Source organism: Simochromis diagramma, unplaced genomic scaffold (genome assembly GCF_900408965.1).
Source record: "Simochromis diagramma unplaced genomic scaffold, fSimDia1.1 OVJJ01000604.1, whole genome shotgun sequence".
Taxonomy (NCBI): domain Eukaryota; kingdom Metazoa; phylum Chordata; class Actinopteri; order Cichliformes; family Cichlidae; genus Simochromis; species Simochromis diagramma.
Genome location: NW_024387416.1, coordinates 2792027 through 2815613, shown reverse-complemented (window position 1 = coordinate 2815613; position 23587 = coordinate 2792027). Strand labels below are relative to the sequence as shown.

Genomic DNA, 23587 nt, shown 5'->3' with positions numbered 1-23587 from the left:
TCAAACTAGCAGTTGTCTAACACATCAAAAATGTTCAGCTCTTTATTTATGTATACTATACGTAATTTTCACCAGGAGCACATGGACGGTCAAAAACAGTTTCCACCTGAGGTGACATGCTCATTGAAATTGGACTTTTCTCCCCTTATTTTTGGTCATTCGAGACCTTACTCTGTGTTTTGTTGCGTAACTGCACTCACGAAATGTGTGAAAAGATAGAGACAAGGAGAGCTACCTCCTCTCCAGTTGTGTTTCCCGGGGAAACGTACTGCCTCGATCCATGGTGAAAATAAAGGGAGTGCAGGGAGTGTGTTTTTTTCCGTTTGGTGCCCCCACCCCTCCTCATCTTTCGTCTCCCACTCTCCCCAGGGTTTCAATTACTGTCTCCCTTCACCTCTCATTAGCACGAACAGGCCGCTCATTCTTAATGCTCGTGCATACACATGCACAAACACACACACATGCACACAAATATGGGGTGGAACACGCATTTGAACACAAATGGAGCATAGTGGAGTGTGCCACACACACCCTACTAATTCTCATATGTCCCATGTTAAGCTTTGTAAATACTGAAAAGAGCCGTTTTCCATGTGTCTGTAACTTGTGTGAACGGCGCTACTGGTAAACACCAGCTCCCTCACATCATTCTTATTCATCATTTTCTTTCAAATTCAGGGCACAATACCTGGAACCACCGAGCACTTTGCATGATTGATGGTGTTAATTATCGCAGGCTGATGTTTCGCTTTCTTTCTCAAGGCAGAAAAAGTTCTTGCAGAATGGTGAAAGACAGGCAGTGACGACATCCTCCGTGGTACCATGATCCCTATTTTGGCATCATGTAAAACTTTTTTTTAAAATAATATTTTACTTATTTTAAATTTTCCCAGAAGGGCATTTTACCACATAAGCAACTTTCAGTGAAAAGCACATTTATTAATGTACACTTGCATTCTTAACAGCTAATCTAAAGCTTTAAAAGGTCTTGAGCCATCCCTCTTTATGTTTTGCTTTCTTGTAATTTATTAAAGTGGTCCTAGGGAATAGTTCTCCAGGCTTTCTACAGGTCTTTTAAAGGTTTCTTTGGACATTGGCTGCTTTTTCAATCATTTCATTCCAGTGCTTCAGTGCCATTTTGTGGAGGAATGTTTTCTTCTCCTTATTTTTTACCATTTAACACTGACCTATGAATCATTCAAGCATAAACAAGCATCTAACTCAAGAGATGAACCAGCCTAAAATGTGTAATTTGGTTCCATTTCTTTAGCTGAATCAACAAAAAACCCAAAACCCACCAAAGAACTGACACAGGAGCTGAGAGATGCATCTGAACCTTCAGCTGATCCATCTACTGTTCACTGAAGTCTCATCAGAAATGGTCTCAGTGGCTCGGGCTGGCTGTGAAGAAGCAATTTTTAGGGAAGGGAACAACACTATTGAAGCAGTATGGGATCATCTTGACAGAGAACAGAAACAAAGGCTTTAAATGGCCAAGAAGGAGAACTATTCCTGAAGACTATGCAAAAAAAATTTTATAAGACAGCTTAGTCTAAGCATAAGAGAGTTCAGACTGTGTTAAAGAATAAAGTCGGACCAAATACTGACTTTCAAGCTCTTCAGAATTGTATGAAGTCTGTTATTGCCTTATATACTGCATTTCCATCTCTGTTCGCATGCATCAATAAATTGCGGCACCTATTTCCCATTTTTCGAGCAAACTATTTAGAATGAGGCTTAAAACAATAAGTGTGCAGCTTTCTATTTACTCGGACTTTACAGTAAAAGACTCTTCATCCAGACCACACACAGCTGTCAGTGATCCTGTCTCCCCACATCACTGTGGTAGACAAGAAACAGGGCCTTCTGTTGAGACATCAGAGTTAGCCAGCAGGCTAATTCTGCTAATACAGATTAGCTCCCATGGGAACTGCCGTATTGATTGGACAACAAAGGCTTGTAGAAAAACGCTCCAACATTCAATTATCCACACCGATAGACATAATGCCATTCCGCTCCTCTCTCTTTCCCTCCAGTCCCCTCCTCCTCCTCCTTCTCTTCTTACCCCTGTCTCTTTCTCCTTATACCTATTTCTCTACTGGAAGGATCAGCGAGGTCAGAAGAGTGGAGCAGATAAACATGCAGGTGTGTGTGTGTGTGTGTGTGTGTCTGTTATCTGAAAGTAGAGGAGTTTTTTTATATACTTTGCCTCTCTCTCCTGTTTGTGTATCGCCCAAGTTTTATTCAAATTTCCATTGTTTGCGTATTTCAACATTTACATAAGCGTTGCCTGATATTTGGGGGAAATTGTGTTAATTCCACTTCTGTGCATCAAGAAATGATAACGATATAATGTCAACATGTGACACATATACAGTCGTCAGAATGGCAGGATTTCCCTTGAGTGTGCAGTTGTAATGGACTGCTTTGTGTGCGAAATATTAAGTGAGAGAGTGAGGCATGTTCCATTTTAATGAGTTGATTGTGACAGGGTGTGACTTAAGCATTTAAGCTAAGCTAAGTTATTCAAGGCACGTTAAATTACTTGATTATTACTCGTTGTGTACACTATTCAGAGTACCGTCTTTACTTTGTACCAACTTAAATGAGTACAATTTAAGCAGCTCATCTGTTTTCAGCACATGTATGTATGCAGTGCATCAGTGTGTATCAACTCAGCATGTTTGCTTTGGCCAAGGCCCTGCACCCTCTTTGCACAGCCACAACGTTAGCCCTCTCTCATTAGCTCCGAACGTTAGCGCTAACTCTGATTGCCTTCGGTCAGAGCCGCACGACATTCACCTCCTATTCCTTGGAAGGCTGAGGTGAAGGTTTCTCATTTCCCACAGCCAATGACACGTGAAGGCAGTGGAGCAGGTAACAGACGCATCATCAAAGTATGTATAAGCACGCGCACGCTAGCACACGCGCAAACGTGCAAACGTTTCGGTCACATGGTTACGCCCAGGTCATCACCATTAGACGAGCGTGGCAGTGCTTGATTGAGTGAAGTAAACGACTCGTGATCTGAGAGAATTATTAGCTAATAGCCGGAGCATGTGGACAAAGTGTGATCTCTTAGAGAGGAAATAAAGAAGGTGGGGGGGGGGGGAAGATAGAGAAATAGCAAGGCAGCTCGAGAAGCACGCTCCGTGAGCACTTGCTCACTTGAATCAGCAGTGGGGTGTATTCATGTCTGTTACCTAATGTGAAAGTTGATTGGTGAGCTAAAGGTCTCTCTCTTCTGAAATGTCAAGGCTTATGAACAGGTGAGAGAATATTCTTAATGCAGGTTGCCATATTGCTTGTGCCTAATTTATTTCCCATTACAGAAAATGTTAACAAAGCATTAATGAGCTGCTGACTACATCATCCTCACTTTAAAGCACCATGTCAAGGGAACATCCGGTCCCACTTTGCATGCCATCGTGGTCTTCTGAGCGTAATGAGCTACAGAGAAAAATCAGTTTCACTGAACACCCAGTGCTACAGCTCATCGTGTACTTCTATGCAGCTTAATTGCTTGGCAGAAAAAACATGAAGGAACATGCGGCGTTTTAGGGATTTCTGGCAGAAGTAGTATTGGTTGATAGGTTCCCCAGTGTTTTGTTTTTATTTTCTAATACAATAATTCAAATGTGACTGAAACCTGAAGAAGATAAACATGGTGTACTGGGTAAACTTCAGCACATTAGCTTTGTTAGCATGCTAAACTTTGCATTTAGCATGCTACTGTTCACATAGCAGCATAGCTGGAGTGGGGGAATGTGCAGACAAAAATATCAATGAAGTAAGCCCTCACGTCCAGTATCGCCAAGAAAAAACTGCAGCTAATGGCATCTTCCTAATCACTATAGCGGCCTTTTACTTTTACCCTCAGCCCGAGTGAAACTATTGCCACTTGGCCAGTGATAAAAAGACAGCACCATATCACACTAACGCATCACCCCTTTCACAACCTCCCAAAAGTAATTTCAGGGTTAGGGCAAAGAAGCCAACTTGTCCAAATGAAAAGGCCCTCGATGAAGAGAGGAGGCCATTTTCCCGAGAAGCCGAATTGACTGTTGCAAACAAGAGGCATGACCAAGATGAAATTGGCTCACCTGAATCCGTTACTGGGAGGGAGGGGGGAATGGAAAGATGAGAGGAGGAGGGAAGCATGACAGAGATTGGCAGAGAGAGACACGAGAAGACAAATGAGACCATGAAAGAGAAAAACGGAACGAGTGTGGGTGCAGGTGTGGGTTTAGGGCAAGTGGGGAGGAATAGGAATGACTGGAGAGGAAGAGCTGATATCATGTAGACAGAGAATGGAAGACTTAACTTTTCCACGTGGTTTGGTTTGTTGCTTTAAAGGCTTCGGTAAGAGTAATATCCTTTTTATCATAATCCCAGCGCTAGCATGTCTAGTGTACCTTTCATCATCAATAATAAAGCCTAATCCCAAGAAATCAAAATGCAATATTTACCACTCATCTCCTGTGAACACTCTGTCTCTGGGTGAAATCTCTTCATACACATTTAGATAGTAATATTACTTGGATTAGATTGTGTTTGAAAACTGTTAGCTTATTGAGATTTGATTTGTACAAGTGATGCTTTAAATTAAAGCTCTGTATACCAAAACCCAGGAGTCATTATAAGGATCCAGCCATTATGTGTCTCATTCCAATCACTTCCAGTCTGGAAAGCTTGCATATTTAAACAGATATTAGCCTTGATATGACCAGAGATAAAAGCTAGCGTAAGTATGATGCAACATCTTTCGCCCCGTAATTACACATCCCATTTCTCAAATGAATTTCTAATCTGGAGTCTCTCCTCAGCAACTTGGAAACTCGCTGAAACTTTTTGCTCGGCCAGTATCACAGTTTTATAGCCCAGCATAATTGGGACCATAAACCTGGTCTGAGCCTCATTCAATAATGATTCCCTGCTCCAAATACCTGCTGGCCTTTAGCAGAATATTACTTATTAAGCACTCCAAAATCTAGCGGAAGTATTATCTGTAAGGTCAAGCGTGGAGAATCTTTCAGAGAGACTTTATGAGGTTGGCTTCTCTCACATCTGTATGCACTACAGATTGCATGCTAATGGACACGGCTGCCATTTTTAGGCTGTTTGTCCCCTTTTAAGATGCCTGTGGTAGCAGGCAAATGTGCATTTCCTGTTTTATGAAACACGTGTCTGCCCATCATGATGTCAATGAACTAAGCCAAACTTCTTAAATACCTTAAAAGTAGTGGCCAAGTGGTCTGCAGGGCTTACAGAACAGAGGCAATGTGCAAAGTTTGCTTGCCACCATGGCTGATGCAAGTGGCAGTTTGGGCAATGTAGCTACAAGCAGTTTTGCCAAAGACAGTTCATAATAAATTTTGAGGGATTTTATCCCTCAAAAGGGATAAATCAAACAGATTCCGACAGAAAAACATCTCACGTTTCATTCAGAACAGCCATAAGCTTCAAATCTGATGCCTCAGTGCTGAGGCATCCGGCACGCTTGAGTCATGATGACAAGAAATCATTACTAAAGGTTAAGACCGCGGGTAAAGAGCCGTAAACGTTAGACAGCTATTTTACATTAACAAACTGATCTCTTTTGAGTTGGCCTAATTACACTGTTTTCTCTTAGACTTTGAAAGTAATTTGTGATTCTTGAGGGAGCAAACACGAATTTATTTAGTTTGGAATGTGTCAATTATTGGTAACGGATGAAGTGAAAGAAATGAACGCTGTAAACTTAGTTCGCGGTTCCAAATTGTGAACTATGAATGTGAGGTAGATGATTTTAATGCGAAGTCAAACTTTGCAAAGCGTGAACAATCAAGTGTGTGTGTGTGTGTGTGTGTGTGTGTGTGTGTTTAAATGTTGTTTTAAAGCAATTAGATGTCCTTTTTTCACTCTGGAACTCAATTGATGCAAATCTCCCAGTGGGTGCTTGACTATCAATCAACGCAGACAGTTCATTATGATACTCAAGTTTCCACATCGTATCAGAAATAATATCAATAATATAATTTTTTTTTAAATGCCGTCTTCCTCCTGTATGCAGATTGTGGTGCCTCCTTGAGCACTGCTTGTGTTGAGTGCTGCATGTTGTTCTGGTAAAGACAGACAGCTGTTTCTTCAGCTGACTGGGCCGCTGGTTTCCAGGTCAGTCATAGCTGAAAGGAAGTGGAAATCAGGGGATGATTCGTATATATACAGATGGTTTGCTTCACGTTTTTGCTCCCATTAATGTTTAAGCATCAAAATCTGTACAAGCTTGTAATTTGGCTTTTTTTCATGTCTCTCAACAAGTCTATAAGCAAGACACTGCCCCCCTAACAGCTTCAGGAAATGTGTTTCATACTTGCTGACAGAAACCTCAAAATTAACTATTTCAAGTCTGCTCCTTGTTTAATCTGGTTCCTTTCAGCTTTTTTAATGTCCTTGTGTGATTTGAGGGTACACAGAGAGAGTGATAGGAGGATTTCTCTTTGAGATTCAATCCACTAAAGGGTTGTTTGAGATAAATCATCCCCGGTGTAAAAGGGGTTTCATGTTCGTAGCATAAGGTATGTTGGCCTACCTTGTAACTATTTCCCTGATTGCCTCATACTCCAAACATAGTCATCTGACATTGTTTTGTTGTATCCATCTCAAGCAGAGCGACGGTGGATTTGCTTGATTTCTTTAAGACAACAGTTCAATCATCCCTGCTATCCCACAGTGTCGCATCAGATTTTATCGCACAGGATATTCGAGGGTGTGCCGTGTGATTATCCCCTGACAATACAGATAAAAGCTATCTCTCTCTCTCTCAGTTTCCTAAACACATTGCTCAAAGATAGACACGCACACACCGATGATGCACCGACTTATTTACACACATACAGACACACACGCACACAATGAAAACCTTTAACGGTGTACAAACCACCACCCCCTGGCTCAACGGAGAATACCAGGATTCCGTAGAGGAGCAATTGTTTCAATGCGAGACCCGTAGTGTACCCATTGTGAGCCAAGGCCACCATCATCAGAGAGACAGAGAAGAGAATCATCCCTGAAAGAATGCCACAGATCGTTTCCCCTCCCTCGGCTTCATCCCCTGGGAGACTGGCAAACAACAAGGCGAATCCATCCGATCGAATGTCACGCAAATACACAACCCCCACGTCCAGAAGTCCTGTGATTGCTGTTGGTATACCCTGGTTATTGACCCATGCTGTGTGTGATGTGTGTGTTTCTCTGACTGTGTATATTCAGGGATGTGTATGTGTGTGTGTCTGTATTGTTTGTATCAGAGACGGATTGGAAGGCCATCACGGGCTGAGCTGACCCTATCTCCAAGGCTCGGAGGCTGCATGGAGAGATCAGAGCGAAAGCCAAACCCACTGTCTCCTAGTGTGATGGAGGAAGGATCTATGTCTGTATGTGTGTGTGTGTGTCTGTGTGTGTTTAGAGACAAGATGACATAGCCCAGAGCCCCTCTGCAGGTACAAAAGATAAGGGGGAAAGAGAAATGGGCAGCTCCACAGATGGTGGAGGGCTCTGGTGAAACAGTTTGCGTGTTTGAAAGTGTGAAGGATGACACTTGGTCACATGTATATGCATATTTAAGCACATGAATCTTGACAGAAACCTAAAGTCAAATGCAAAATAGAGTATCTAGTCACTTCAGGCTGACTTTACGGCAAGGTGATTTAACCTGTTGTTTAAAAAGTTTAAAGGATAAGGCTGCCATTTTTATCTAATACAGGACTGTGTGGAAGTGTTAAACCACTTATCTTATCTTTATATTTTACTAGGAAAATGGGAAATGGAAGCAGAGATTTACTGAAACGTGCAAACAGAAAGAGAAATACAGTATCTAAGTATCTAGATTTTGTATAATTCTAATGAACATCAAATCACACGATATTTGGTATGACCACATTTATTCTTCAACACAAGATTCTAAACTCTCTTAGGTAAGCTTTTTTGGGTAATTTCTTTAAGTAGTCTTCAGGAATAGTTCTCCGGGCTTTATGAAGGACATTTAAAGCTCTTCTTTGGATGTTGGCTGCTTTGTGGTTCAATCTCTGTCAAGATGATCCCACACTGCTTTAATAATGTTGAGGTCTGGGCTCTTGGGAGCCCAATCTATGACTTATAGTGTCCCACTGTGTGGTTCTTCTATCCACTTATGCTTTGACTGGATTGGCAGTGTGTTTGGGATAACTGATGAAAAATGCTTTCCAGGTGATATGGTGGATCATAATCTGACCATACTTTTCTGTGTTCAACCAATTTTTATAAAATCTCCAACCCTCCAGCTGAGATGAGATTGCCTCCTCTTGACCTCCTCTGTACATATTTATGACATTATAAACCAAAATTTCCAAGTTTGGATTCTTCCCTCCACGAGACCTGTTGCTGCTGGTTCTCAGTTGAGTTCTTTTTTTTTATTTTGCATTAGCTTAGTCTTTTCTCCCAGTTTGCCTTCCTTAATAATGGTTTCTTGAGACATTTTGAAGAAAATTTTTATAAACTTCTGCCAGAAAAATCTGCAGTCCTGTGTTAGGTCTAATGGATTTTATTTGATGGATTCTCTTCATCTGCCACTTCTTTTGTTGTCTTGTTTTAATAAATACTTTTACTGCACACCATGCTGAGATAAAAATGTTCAGGTTAATAGCTCTTTACCTGTTGGTACAAAAATACTGTATTATGTCTGTCAAACTGTGTTATAATAATGGATTGCATTTATATAGCGCTTTTCAGGACCCCTCAAAGCGCTTTACAATACCACTATTCATTCACACACACTGGTGGAGGCAAGCTACAGTTGTAGCCACAGCTGCCCTGGGGCAGACTGACAGAGGCGAGGCTGCCATATGATGCCATCGGCCCCTCTGACCAACACCAGTAGGTGAAGTGTCTTGCCCAAGGACACAATGACCAAGACTGTCCGAGCCGGGGCTCGAACCGGCAACCTTCCGATTACAAGACGAACACCCAACTCTTGAGCCACGATCGCCCCGTCATCATTGCCATTTTTATATGAAACTGAAGAAATGCGAAAACATGTTTTTATGTGTTTTGTGGTAACAAAGTGTCTAAAGACAAAATAAAAAATTAGTTAATCGCTAAGTTGTCCTTTAAGTGTAGACACAAAACTGGTTCTTTAGTTAAGTGCCTTTTTTATGCTTGAAGGACTCATAGTTAAGTGTTAAGTCAAGTCTTTGAACTATTGTTCAAGACTGCTTTAAAAAAATGAAAGGAAAATCTGGCTCATTGGATGCAAAATATAAAGAAATGAAGGGTGTCTTAAGACTTTTGCATAGCACTGTGTGTGTGTGTGTGTGTGTGTGTGTGTGTGTGTGTTAGTTGCTCAGTGTGATCCAATTTTCTTTGTACTGAAGATGTAAATTATTAAAAACACACACAAAGTTTCATTTAAAAACCAGCAGGACGTCATAGTTTCTAGCGCGCACTACCAGAGACAGAGTATTAGTGGCATTAATGATGACTGTTTCGAGTTATGGCCTAGTGCAACTGTGCCCTATTTATCTGTTTTTAATAGTTAATTTACAAAGAAATAACTGTAGTTGGCTTATATCAGCCAGGTTCCAGCCCGCTGATCTGCTGCCCATCATGTCGTCAGCGATTTTGTGTCTCCACAGTGAGAAAAACAGCTGACAGTCAAGTCTTTATATTTAGCACTAAGAATAGAGAGGTTATCATCCTATATTGCAGGCTAAAGCAGTGTGATCTGTGAAATTGTCAAACATCCTCTGGAGCTATAACCTCAAGCCAGAGCTTCTGCTAACTGTGAATCACAGCTGCACAACTATAAGGATGAATTTTGGAGCACTCTTTTTTGCAAAGCTGCTCAGTCATGATCTTGGATATGCAAAAGATGTCTCTTCTTTCTTTGAAGTTGTGTAGTAGTTTTAAGTCTGTGGTTATTGCAAGGTTATTGTCTGACTGCATCACCAACCCAATGGAAAATTGTAGTTTTTTGCATGAAGTAATTCCGCTGAAAAAAAAAGAAAAGAAAAAGTCATTCTAAGTGGCTAAACAATAATGGCACCTGGAGTGTTTGGATTGCCTTTAAGCTTTTTGCAGTTCTGTCTGCCACTCAAAACAAAAAGAAAGGCTCACATGTGCAATCAAAATGTAGCAAGGACAGCTTTTGTGTTTTTCCTGGTAGCTACTGGTAACTCTCCCCAGGGAGCTGGAATAGTTTTTGGTGGCACTACCAAAACTAGTGGTGATAATACAAGAGTGAGCATCTGATGCTCATTTTCCAGCATTAGATTCTTGGCTTGAAACTTGAGAGGAAAAGCAACATGCAGTTAGTAGTATTTCTGCTTGATTAGTAAGTATAAAGCCTGACTACTTATTAACCTATTACAAGTGTAGGTGTGAATGAAAAGCAAAGTTGTCCTTGTGATAGAGGGCACGGAGGTGAAAGGATCAACACTGGGAATTCTATTTTTCCTCCAACGGGAGACTGTCCTGACCCAGATGCACCGAATCACAATGCATTTTTTTTACACTGCACTTGTTTAATGTTCTTTATTTAAAAAACAAGTTTCATAAGTTCACAACTTAATTTCTTAGAATCACTATGAAGGTGCTCCTTAGCCAGCTATGGGTATCGTCCGAGTATAGTCATGTGAAAGATTAAAATGTGACTGCTGGCATTGCTACTTCTCAGAAGGACATTTTACAAAATTATCCTTAAATGAGTAATTGGTTGCATTTAAATTCCACTGATGTGACGCTCTGCAAGAAAAGACAGTGTGACTAAGTATAGTTTTTCTCTGTAGAATTTTTCAGTCCCCCTTAGCGGCACCTCTAGTAGCTGTGTTTGCAGTATATTTCAAATTGATGAAGCCAGCCACAGCAGGAGGAGCTACACCGTGCATAATCTTATAAACTAGACAAACATTTTTGCACTCGACAAGGTTTCCTCAGCTAAGCAGATTATACTTGCAATGATGAAAACTGAATGGCTTCTTGTCTAAATTTTTAAGTGCTTCTTTGTACAATGATTCCAGTGGTTTTATGGGTGTATGGTGTGTATTCAACTACTTTGTCAGACAGTGGGAGGGAACGATTAGTTGGAAGCATATTTTTGTTGTCGCACTTAATAGGAACTTTCTAGAAGACTTGAGAATTAAATGTTACCTTATTACAGACCCTTTCATTACGAGTTTGGCATTGAGGTTTGACTGTAAATGTATTTTTAACATTTTTTGCAGTCTTTATCTTACACATTTTCTCGGTGTCTACGATGTGGCTTATTTTTGGGAGGAAAAAAAATGTGCTTTTGATGTATTTACTAATTTTTAATCATGAAAAAGAAGCATTCATTCCTTCATCATCACATTAAATTACCCATACACTGAAGCCAAATCATTTAATATATGTACCAAATAGGACTGGGCCCAGTATTGAACCCTGTGGAACACCAGTTGATAGATGCAGGGTTTTTTTTATATAACTATCCATTTTGACAAATTTCTAGGTACATGAGAGGTGGGATTTCATTTCCTCAAATTTTCATTAAAATTTACATGCAGCAGTTACTGTTTAATTGATACTAAAACTAAAATTGTATTTAGTGTAAGTAGAAGAGTCTTATTGTCCATTCGCACCAGAACCTCTCGCCATAAGAACAGTTTCTTCCCCTCTGCTGTTGGACACATGAACAATAAACGTACGACTGTCCCCACCACTAACTCATGACCCTACGCTGTGTTCACTGCATGATTCCATGTTTTGGCACTGATCACCACCTGCACTCATGTATATATCTTTTTACGTAGCACTTTTAATTCTTATTCCTACTTTTATTTTTTCATGTCTATTTAAGCGCAATTTATGACAGCATGTTTGCACTGAAGCACCGCAGCAATTTCCTAATGTTGTAAACCTGCTCAACATTTGGCAATAAAACCCATTCTGATTCTGATTCTGATTCTGATTTACTTCATTGAGAGTCATATAAAATGATTTGGGTAAGATGTATTCAAAAATAAATAGTAAATTAAAATGTAGTTTGTATGAATTACAAAACATTTTCAGAAGTGTAAGTTAAAGATTAAATTATGAAAGCTGCAAAATAAACGAAGTTAAAATAGCAGTGTATTTTCATGCCAAACATCATTATTGCATTCTGAGAGAGCCACACAAAGCCCTTCTGTCTAAAACTAGAGTAAATCCCACTTTGCTGTCTGCGCCAGTATCAATTATAAATCTATAAATGCTTTTGTTAGTGTAGCATGGCGACAGAAAAAAATGTCACGCTGTAGTCACTGTGATGGGTTCTTTTGAGATCTATATATTTTTTCTTTTTAAGTTAAAACAAATATTGCTTGCCCTCTCCTATTCAAACGATGTATTTTTAACTGCTTTTGACTAATCCCAAACACTTACACGTGACTCGTCATCAAATTGAACACACAAATAACCTGCAGTTAAAAGCGACTGGCACCATGGGCAACAGCTGCTGCAGGCCCGAGGTTCCCCTCACAGTGCTGTCTAATCCTAATGCAGGTTAATCTAACTCTGACCTCCTCTAGTCCTCACTGACCGATCATATCTCCACCTCTTCCTCTCTTCTCCGTACACTCTGCTCATACAGTCATTTTCAGCCATCCTTGTCTCCCATCACTTGCAATCTTTTTCTCACGTCCTCCCTCTATCCGGTATACGTCCCTTATCTTTCTCTCTCCTACTTTTGACCCCACCTTGCTGTCTCTCTTCCTCTCCCCACCTCAGAGTTGCCTTAAGGAGATTTCAAAGCCCATTCGGCAGCAGTTCTAACTGCCAAACTGATGGCCAGATAAAGTCCCCATTTACCTTGTCCTCAGTTTCCCATTAAAGCCCATTTTTGGAGACCGTAACTTTAGAGGAAATGGGAAGGAGCGTGGAGAAAAAAGAAATCAGCCCCTTGGCCACCCTTAAGCCCTTTTTGCTGTTTATTTGCAGCAGCATGAAGGAGGAAGGGAAGTTTTTAGAGGAGGAAAGGAAGGAAAAGTAGAAATAGGACTGAAAAGGTGACTTGAAGTGTCAGTGGTCCTGTCCCTATAGGAAGGCAATGTAGTACGTAGCTGCACCCTCGGGCAAGGTAGCTTCATTGGCGGCAGAGATGGATGATCCGGAACACTGTACACTGTGTGCGTATAGAAGTTACAGTCATTTTGCCTGCACAAGGGCATAAGGCACTCTAAGTAGCTCAATTAAAATGTATATTTTCCTCATTTACTGCCCTCCTGGGTGAGCTGAAGAGATGACAGTGAGGGTTTTCTAAAGGTTGCACGGGCCGTTGTGCATGAGGGCATTTTGACAGGTGAGTGCATTTTAAGGGGCATATTTTAGGATAAAGGCAGGGAGTGGGTTGCTTGTTGGCACAGATGTATAACCGTGCAATGGTGCATACCACATGTGGTCCCCGGAGAGCCCGGGCAGGGTGCCAGCACAAGTTGGCACTGTCACCTTCAATGACTTGGGCATCACTGCCGCCACAGGGGGCCCTTTTTTTAAGCAGTGTATTTGCTCCCAGGGGATTGGCACATGCAGATAATTGGGTGTTAAAGGGAATTATTTTTGCTCGTTATAATTTAGCACACTCCATTACTCATTCATGTTAGCCACATTTTGGTTAACCCGTAGAAGCACTGTGTGCGACCTAAAAAAAAAATTCTTGTCTGTTATGTACCCTGAAACAATGAGAATAATGTATAATTTGAATTATGACATAAAAAGCCTGAGGGAAGCAAGCCTTCAGAGTAAAACATCCCTTTTAAACGTTTCCATGAGCCACCAAAGCTCAGCTAATGCAGAACCCTAACCTGTTGCTGTCTGTCCAGTATGCTTATGAACATATGTGTGCTTTTGCACCCCACGTCCATATAAACTGACAGAAGCTTCCCATTCTAGCTGTCAAGGACACAGTTCAAGGAGCTGAGGGTAGTCATAAATACTTGAAACAAAGTTGAAAGGTCTCCACACCACTAGGCAGCATATTTACGAATTCCTCCTTCCTCATCCACATGCTTGTTGTTCTTTTCCAGGGTGCACAGGGTGTTTCTGGCCTTCGACTGGAATCCTAACCCTAAACTGTAAATTTTGTACTCAAATACAACTCAAATATTTTTGAGTTGTGGTCTGCGTAAACAGCACTTCTGTATTAGGCTCATGTCCATCATATTATGTATTCCTAGCAATAATCTTCATAAGAAGATTGCTAAAACTTTGTGCTGCCTTTTGTAAAAATCAAGGCCTACTCACTCTGTCTGCTCAAGGTCTTTTTACCTTATTATTCAGCGAGATTGCTATTGATGGCCAGAGTTTTGGAGTGAACACAGTGCCCACAAATGATAAAATAAACCTTGCTCTCGCACATTTTTCCTCCTTTCCTTACTTCATCTCATGTATGCACATATGTAGTCACAAATATAAATCTTACCTGGGTCCCTTGGTATCAAAGAAAGACTACTTTTGGCCCCTTGGGCTGTTTTTCTGAGCTGTGCAGCAATCAAGGGCCAGAGAACTGCCTGTTAGTCCAGGATTAAAGCTAGCCCTCTCCACATCCATCAGGGGATAAGGCCACACACAGCCCCGCTACTCATGGGAAGACTGACACTAGCTCTGTCTTCAGGCCCAAATTGATCCCACCCAGCTATTTTATAGATTGCATCCAGTGGAGAACCGGCTTTTTGAAGGAGTGCTACCCCTGATACTGAGTTAGGTCAAGAACAAAGAAAAATTCTCTCCAGACGCACGGGCCATCTGCAAATCTTGAGGAGGGAATTGGCAAAGGAGTAAAAAGAAGGAAAAATCTAATACTGATATCAAGGAATTTATAAACTTTTATTACTATTATTGTTGCAGAGTTCATAACGGATGCCCGAGTTTCTTTAGAGTTCATTTAAATGATTTCCTCATTGTCAGATTGCTGTTATCTACCTAACACATATGCTTAACTTATTTTCCCCCCACTGTGAATATATACCACGCACACGGTCAGCAGATATACCCGTTGCTATCTTTCTTTTTCAGACTTTTTCCTTCTTTTTCTCTCGCCATGCTATCGCTCTGTCCCTTCTAGGCCTGGGGAAGAAGGATTACTGCTTGTTGTCACAGAGCGCCCTTCACTAACCTGAAACAAGCTTGTTTTATGATAGGCCTTCTTTTTTCCCTTCCTATTCTACATACTGCTACATTGCCCCTTTCAAATGGAGGGCAACCCAAGCAGATAGCCTGGCCTTATCTTATCCTCATTCCCTCTTTCTCCCTGACAAGATGAAGGGGAAAAAACAAGGTGTTGTAGTCAGGAAGGGAGCTGAGATTCTCATGCCTTACAGTACCACTATTGTGCTTTTTTTTAGTGGTTCATAATTTAAAAAAAAAAACAACACAGATCATCATCGTACTGTTTTGTTTTTGTTGCTTTTTTACATCTTTTAGTCTCCTCTCAGTTAGCTTGCTCTGACCGAGGCATTGGTTGCCCACAGGAGAAGCACGGATTTGTAACTTTGCAAACAATTTGCTACATGCACAAAAAAAACCCTATATAATAAATACAAAAATCATAATATGGGCACTTTAACACTCTCCTTGGCACAGCTCAGTGTGTATTTATGCGTAAACACACTGGTTTAACTGTCTGATGCAAAGTGCATTGTGTGCATTGATAGCTTGCACTTTAAAATCCTGTATCATTAAATGCAAGCATGGATTCTCAGGGTGCATCAGGACCATTTTATATAACATCTCTCCCACATGCAAGAGCCTGCTCCCAACAAGGGAGCTACGCCCCAGGGTACCCAGTGCTGAGAACCCCCGCCACCACTCCCCCTTCTCCCCTTTCTGTTATCCCACTCTTTCCTTGACTTTCTTGTGATACTTGATTGATCTATGTGCTGCTGGACTCAGGTGGGCTGTTTTTATCCAAAGCATTTCTCAGAGAAGACTAGTGCTTTAAATGATTTATAGCTGCGTGCTCTTTGAGTGCGGGCATGTCTGTGAGCATTTTTGTGTCTTGGCGTGACCGCATGCATGTTAGCTGGCAAGTTTGCAGTTATTTGCGTCATGAAACGTCTGAAGTACAGCTTGAGGAAAGATTGCTTGCGCACAAGAAATACAAACGACGTGAACGGAGGTATAACAACGAAAAGCAGCCTGGATTTTAAATTTGTGGCCAACAGCATTCAAAGTTCAAAGTTCTAGTTGAGAGCTAGTAAGAAAGGAAAGGAATACATGGGAGTTCCCCAAGGTTCAATTGTAGGCCCTGTTGCAATCCACAGGAATCTCATCCCAGAATAATAGCAGGAACTTCCTTCAAGTTTACAGTTAACTATACTTACGGTTCAGAAAGCTGCTTCAGTATAGTGTGAAAGTTCCCGATCCACATAGAAAAATCTAATCCATTAAAAGCGTTGTCAGAAAGACCACTTTGCTCCCAACAGAGCATGCCAAACTAGGGCATGATTCTCACTTATACTGACCACCTGCTTTTTGACAGTCTGCCAGGGAGAGAGTGAGAGACCCTTTAATGCAGCCCCCTCCCCAAGCCCCATGAATGAGGTCAGTCCATTTCCCAGGTGTGTATATGTGCACGTGTAGGAAGTGATGGAGGAAGGGAATGTCTGTGGGAGGGTTTCCACCTAAGTGCCAATTAGCGGCTAAAGTTATAATCATCAGTCACAGGAGAACAGGTGGAATGCTCTTTTGGAAATGCCTCGGTTAGATTTGTGATTCACGTCTCACTGAATTCTGAACTTATGAGAATCCATAACTATTTGATGAGCTTTTTTTAAGATTATTTTTATGGCATTGCCGCTTTATTGGGCTGTAGTGTAAAGCAATAGCAAATAGGCAAGAGTTGGGGAATGGCTTACTGTGGAGCTTGATAGCTAGGCTTGATCTTAAGATGCCAAACTCAGACTCATAACTATACTATATTATCGCTATTATCCATTGCAGCATGACACTTTCCCACAGCGATGATGTTTTTCATAAGCCTCGAGTCCCTCTATGCTATTTCAAACTACATTATCTCTGTGACTCCCTTCTCTTTTTGTCTATTCTCGTCTGTCTGTACATGCTATGTGGAACATGGAGTCTCGCTGAGCGTTCAATCTTTCATGGTACCGCTACACTTCACTCCTGTTTTGACACTCTATTCAGTCAGCATGAGAGAATAGCCACTCACTCTGGCTGTCAGTCTTTCTTTTGTTCCTTCTTTTCTTGCTCGGTTCCCTCCATCTCTCTCTGCCACAGCGAGTCTAATGGCTGCAAACACAGGCAGCTCAAAATGCGTCACGAATAGGTGTGTTGGTACTGTATTTGTTGGAGTATTAGAGCCAAGGAGGAGATGAAGAAAGGCACTGAACACAATGATTAAGTATAAAGACACGCACGCACACCCACACAGACACACACACAACTACATTCCTAGTAAATGTCAACCTTTTTGATATTCTGATGGTTCACCCTGATTTCTCTAAGCAGATGATGCATGGCCACTGCAAATGAGAATGTACAACGAACACGCACAGTTTCTCTCTTATATCCTGCTAATTCAGCTATGAGTGAATGAAGAGCAAGTTGGCCCACTTAGCAGGACGTGTGGGGCCTGCATGAAGTTCAGAAAAATAAACAGTCGCAGGAACGGCAGATGCTGTACGCATGACACTTGTGTGTGAAGCGCAGATGGAAGATGTGAATGTTCATTTGTGAGTCATGAAGTGTTTATGACATAAACACGATTGTCAGATATTTACAACTTGGTTTAACGGTAGAAAGCAAGGTGCACCACATGACACAGTTAATCTGGGCGTTTTTAGTCTCGGCTTGTTATTGTGGCTGCTTCTAATTTACAGAGAATGTGTTTGTTGGTGGAGATAATGTAATATTTTTACAATGCATATACACTGATCAGACATAACATTATGACTCTCTGCTTAATATTGTGTTGGTCCTGCATTTTGCTGCCAAAAAAGCCCTGACCCATCGAGGCATGGACTCCACTCGACCCCTTAAGGTGTGCTTTGGCACCAAATGGTTAGCAACAGAAACTTTAAGCTTCAAGTTTGAGCCTCCATGGATTGGACTTGTTTGTCCTGCAAATCCCACAGTTCCTCAATTGGACTGAGATCTGTGGAATTTGGAGGCCAAGTCAACAACTCAAACTTGTCGTTATGCTCCTCAGACCATTGCTGAACCATTTCTACCTTGTGGCAGAGAGCATTATCCTGCTGAAAGAGGCCACAGCCATTAGGGGATAGTGTTTCCAGAAAGGGTGTACATGGTGTGCAGCAATTCTGCTTAGGTAGGTGGTACATGTCAAAGTAACATCCACATGGATAGCAGGACCCAAGGTTTCCCAGCAGCACATTGCCCAGAGAGCATCATACTGCCTGTGCCGGCTTGCCCTCTTCCCATAGTTCATCTGGGTGTCTGGTGTTCCCCAGGTAAACGGCGCACTCACACTTGATGAGTTACATCCACATGATGTAAAAGAAAGTATGATTGTTCAGCCCATGCCACCTTCTATCATTGCTCCGTGGTCCATATTGATCCTGATGTGCACATTGTTGGTGCTTACGCTGGTGGATAGAGGTCAGCCTGACTGACGCAACAAACTGCGATGCACTGTGCATTCTGACACCTTTCTCTCTATTAACGTAGCGTCTCTACCTTACAATATAAAGTACCTTAAGGTGACTGCTGTTATGATAAATAAATAAATAAAACTGAATTGAACCTTTCTATCAGAACCAGCATGAACCTTTTCTGAAATTTGAACTTTTTCTGTGAACAGCACTTGGTAACAGTAGGACTGAAGATACCTCAGGGAGGGCCAGAGAAGGGAAGAGATAAAATGAGAGCACAGGGAGGTGGGGAAAAAAAACATAATCTTCTTTCCAGTTTCAAGACTCAACTTTCCTCCTGATTTCTTCCATTGTAAAATATTTTGTGTCTCATATTTCCCCCCAAAAACACTAACAATAATGAAGAAAATTCTGTCTGCTGTACCAAAAGCCTTTTGTTTCTCTGCTGAGACTGCTTCAAAGAGCAACAGTGGTATTCAAATAAAGCACCAGTTGACTTAAGACATACTTTTTTTTAACCCCACTTACTGTCAGAAAAACCCGACAATCACAACGTATGACTAGTTTGCAATATATAACTCAACTATAAAAATAACAGCATTCACACATTTTCAATCCTAACTACAATAAGCCCTGACAGTACCCAAGAGTGTGTGTGCTAGCTTGAGTTGTTACTAAATCTGTTCCTTTCTGTGACGAGTGCTGGTCGGATACGCTGAATGTGTGATGACTGTATTTCTTTCTGTTACACAAAGCACTGCCAGTTACCTTTTATTGTTTTGTTGCTCCAAGCACATTGATATTCTCAGCGCACATAAATAATTCAAACAGTGACATGACAGTCTTTAGTTTCGCACTTTATTTTTTTTGATTGGGACATTGCAACACTGCATGTTTTCCAATTTGGATGGACTCATTAAGTTAAAACCCACAGTCAAGTCATTTGTGGTTATCAATTTATCAGCTTGTTCGGATTAAGAAAAGTTATCTCTTATTTTTCTATTAGGCCATATGATTTATTGGATATGATTGAACTCCCACCAAAATAGATGTGCAGTAATAGATACATGGAAATATATGATAAAAGTACAGTAAATTTCTTTGTTCTTTGCCTGAAGTGTATACATAATCGAAAAAATGCTTTATCTGTAATTTGTTCTTGTGAAAAGTTTCATTCAGCCCCCTTCTCACAAAATATTGCGTCACCGGGTCACGACAGTTTGCCGTTGCCCAACAATTTGGCCCACTGGATGGTTTTGCATAATGTGAAAGTTGCAGAGAGAAAGGCATAATTGTTAGACTTTTCAGTGCGTCTTGCACCAGGAAGCTTTGTGTTGCAAGCCGTTAAAAATAGTTCAGATCATGAGTGGCTGTCTGTGTTTCAATTTCATCTGAGCCAGAGGCTTGAATCATTGTCAGTTTAACCTGGCAGTGGCATTACTCACGGCTTGCCATACCAAATCGAAGTAAGACAGTTATGCCAACGATCCGTGCCAGCGTGTTGCCTTGAATTGCAACACTAGCCTTTCTTTTCACTGGCAGCCGGCTGATTAAAACTCAGACATATTGTTGAAATTGCACTTTTTGTTTTGTTTTTTTTGTCTCTTAAGATATCTCAGGCTGTTCATCATTCTTTTTTGAAGTGGAAGGTGAAACATTTTTGGTGTTTTTGTAGTTTATTATGCAAAGGCTTTTACAGGCTCAGCCCAGCTGAGATGAAAGTGGATCTCATGAGCTAAAATGAGTTTGACAAACCTTGTCTTTGGAAATCTTCACTTTTGCATTCAAAACTCACTTAAAAATTCGTCATTTTGAGAATCAGGCTAGACTCAACCTGTCCTTAAAGTGTATTGTTGTTTAAGTTTATGAAATCCATGTGAAATGGAAGAATTGCAGCGGGCAGCTGATAACGCCATTGCAACTTCTGTTTCCTTTTGCCCTGGTAGACTCTGCCAGAGTGCGCGTTGCACCCCCATATCCCCATATCCCCATCTCCCCGTCTCACCGTCCCCTGCCAAAGTGTCATTTCACTCACTGTGTACATTGCCAAATATTTGCGTGCGTGTGTGCGAGTGCACGAGTGAAGGGAGTGTGGGTATTAATTCCACCACTGTGAGTCAGTCCTTTTGCTGCCCTTTTCTTCCTCTCCCTCTTTCTCTCGCTCGTCTCTGTCTGGCCTCTCTTTGCTGAGCTCAAGTGAGGCAAAGTTCAGCTGAAGGGCAAACCGACTTTACAGTAGTAGGCAAGAGAGTCATGTGTCTCACTGGTGCTGGAGGGCTACACTCCTAATTGACCCCCCCCCCCCCCTCCAACAACCCTCTTCTTGCGCACACACACACACGCACACACACACACGCACATTCGGCCTCAGCGATTTTTTTTCTTTTATCTGATTCCATTCCACCAAAGCTGGTGTTGACAGCATAAAGCAGTTTATGGGAACAGCACGTCCATTCTTTCTAACGCCTTCTAATCAGTGGCACTCCTCCTTTCTGCTAAACCTGAGAGGGAAGAAATGAGGAGAGATTGCGGAAGAGAATCAAGGAGTATAAAATGAGATAAAAAGAGAAAAATGAAAAATGAGTGGGAGAAGCAGGGGATTGCAAAAAGCAGGTGAGATTTTCTTTTAAAAAAAGAAAGGAAATTAACATGTCCTATTTTTTTGGTAAGAGGTCTTCATTTAAGTTTCTTTTTTTTTTTTTCTTTTGTGGGGGGTGGGTAGTGTGGGTGATCAAGACCTTGTCTGTCTCTGTTATCTACTCACTTCTCTGCTACCCCATTTCCCATTCTGAAGCCAAGAGGTAAAGCCAAACCTCCAGTCAATCTAAACAGATACAATAGCTGCAGGCCAAAACAATGCACAGAGGAAAACAGAAAAAGAGCAGTGTAAGTAGGCAGAGATTGGGACAATGCGCGAGGGAGGCTGCTGTGAATTGCAAATATGGTTTGGATGCTGATATGCACGTGCATCGAACAACACACAGGCACACAAACGGAAAAAAAGGGATGGGGTGGAACTGAAGCTGAGCTATATGTGCCTCCATGTGCTCAGTTACAAGATGCTTTCTGTTACCCAGTACACAAACAAAGGCACATTCACAGTTCACATTCACATACTTTCTCTGTTACTGGACTGGGTACAAGTTAGGATAAAATCACTTTGATTATTGGGATAAACAGTAATTTTAACAGATGTTTTAATACAAAAGTAATTGCACTTATTTTATTATATGGAATGAAAATGATGGAATTGGAATTTTATATTTTCACAATTTCTAACCATTTTTAAAAACAAATACTACTACTACTAATAATAATATTTATATTAATATTTATAAAGTGCTTTCAAACAAAGTGCTGTACAACTATTTGAAACTAAAAAGATAAAAAAAAAATAAAAGCGATACATAGCAATACAGGTAAAAGACACAATACAAGTTAAAAACAGTAAAAATTTAAAAACTAAAAGCCATAGAATTAAGACATGTAAGATAGGGTGAACAAATGTGTCTTCAGCTTAGTTTTAAAAACCTCCCTAGAGCATGCCTGCCTAATATCTTGAGGGAGGTTGTTCCACAGAAACGGGGCATGAAAAGAAAAAGCACACTCTCCAATTGTCTTTTTTCTGGCTCTAGGAACCTTTAGAAGGCCAGAGTCCTGAGATCGGAGAGCACGGGATGGAATGTAAAGATGTAAAAGGTCGGAGAGGTATGAAGGTGCCAGTCCGTTTAAAGCCTTGTAGGTGAGCAGCAGGACCTTAAAATCTGCTCGAACTTGACAAGGTAGCCAATGAAGAGAGTTCAGTACAGGGCTAATGTGCTCAAATTTCCCAGTTCTTGTTAAAATGCGAGCAGCTGCATTTTGCACCATCTGTAGACCTCTAAAACTTTTCTTTGGTAGCCCAGAAAGAAGAGCATTGCAATAATCAATGCGTGAGGACACAAATGCATGGACAAGAACCCCTGCAGTGTCGCTTGACAAAAGGACTAAAGGTTACATTAAAAGAACGTAAAAGAACACCAAGAGGCAGCAGGTACATAGAAAACAGCAATGGTCCAAGTACAGAGCCCTGAGGGACCCCATGCCTCACTGCACAGGTCTCGGAGAGATCATTTTTAAAACTAACAGTCTGAGACCTCCCAGACAGGTAAAATCTCAGCCACGATAAAACATTTCCTGTAATTCCAATAAAATGTTCAAGCCTATCTAATAAAATGCAATGATCCACAGTGTCTAACGCAGCACTTGGATCCAGCAGTAATAAAACTGAAGTGCGATCGTTGTCTGCATTTACCAGCAGATCATTTACCACTTTTACTAAAGCTGTTTCTGTGGAGTGATTTGGTCTAAAAGCAGACTGAAATGGTTCAAACAGATTGCTTGTTGACAAAATGCTCAGTGAACAAATTAATGACTTGTTAATGAGGTGGATTCCTCTTATTTCTTCATATTTTATTAGCGAACAGGCAAAAAGCTGCAGAGATTTCTTGACATGTGCAAACATATATGCAAATACAGTATTTCGAATAAAGTTATTTAACCCCTGGAGGGTCTTGGGTCGATTTGTGGCTCTAGGTCCGATAGTGTATGCATTTTTCTAGGACCCTCCAGGGGTTAATAGGACCACCTTTATTCTTCAAAACAGCCTGAAAGCTCTCAGGCAACTTGCTTGTATTTATTTAAGTAGTCTTCATTAAAAGTTTTCCAGGCTTATTGAAACTCTTCCTTGGATGTTGGCTCCCACAATGTCGAGGCCCAGGCTCTGGGGAGCTAGTGTTCTGTTGTGTGTTTTTCTATCCAGGTATGCTTTTACTGCACTGACAGTGTGTTTGGGATCATTGTCATGCTGAATCAGAGTATTATAGGGTGGATCAAAATCTGATAATGCCTTTTTGTGTTCATAATTTCATCAATTTTGACAAGCTCGCCAACACCACTGGATGAAATGCAGATCCAAACCATGATAAAGCCTCAGGCATGTTTTACAG

General features: G+C 41.1%; 1 protein-coding gene and 1 long non-coding RNA gene across 5 annotated transcripts in view; both read left to right on the top strand.

Moving 5' to 3' along the window:
• The window catches only part of ppargc1a (peroxisome proliferator-activated receptor gamma, coactivator 1 alpha), a 300282-nt gene that overhangs the window by 201876 nt on the left and 74819 nt on the right, over positions 1–23587 (top strand). The window lies entirely within an intron of this gene.
• Positions 1565–23075, top strand: LOC120721756. The gene is made up of 3 exons (XR_005693250.1): positions 1565–1575; positions 9734–9741; positions 22323–23075. It is a non-coding gene; the product is annotated as an uncharacterized LOC120721756 (long non-coding RNA).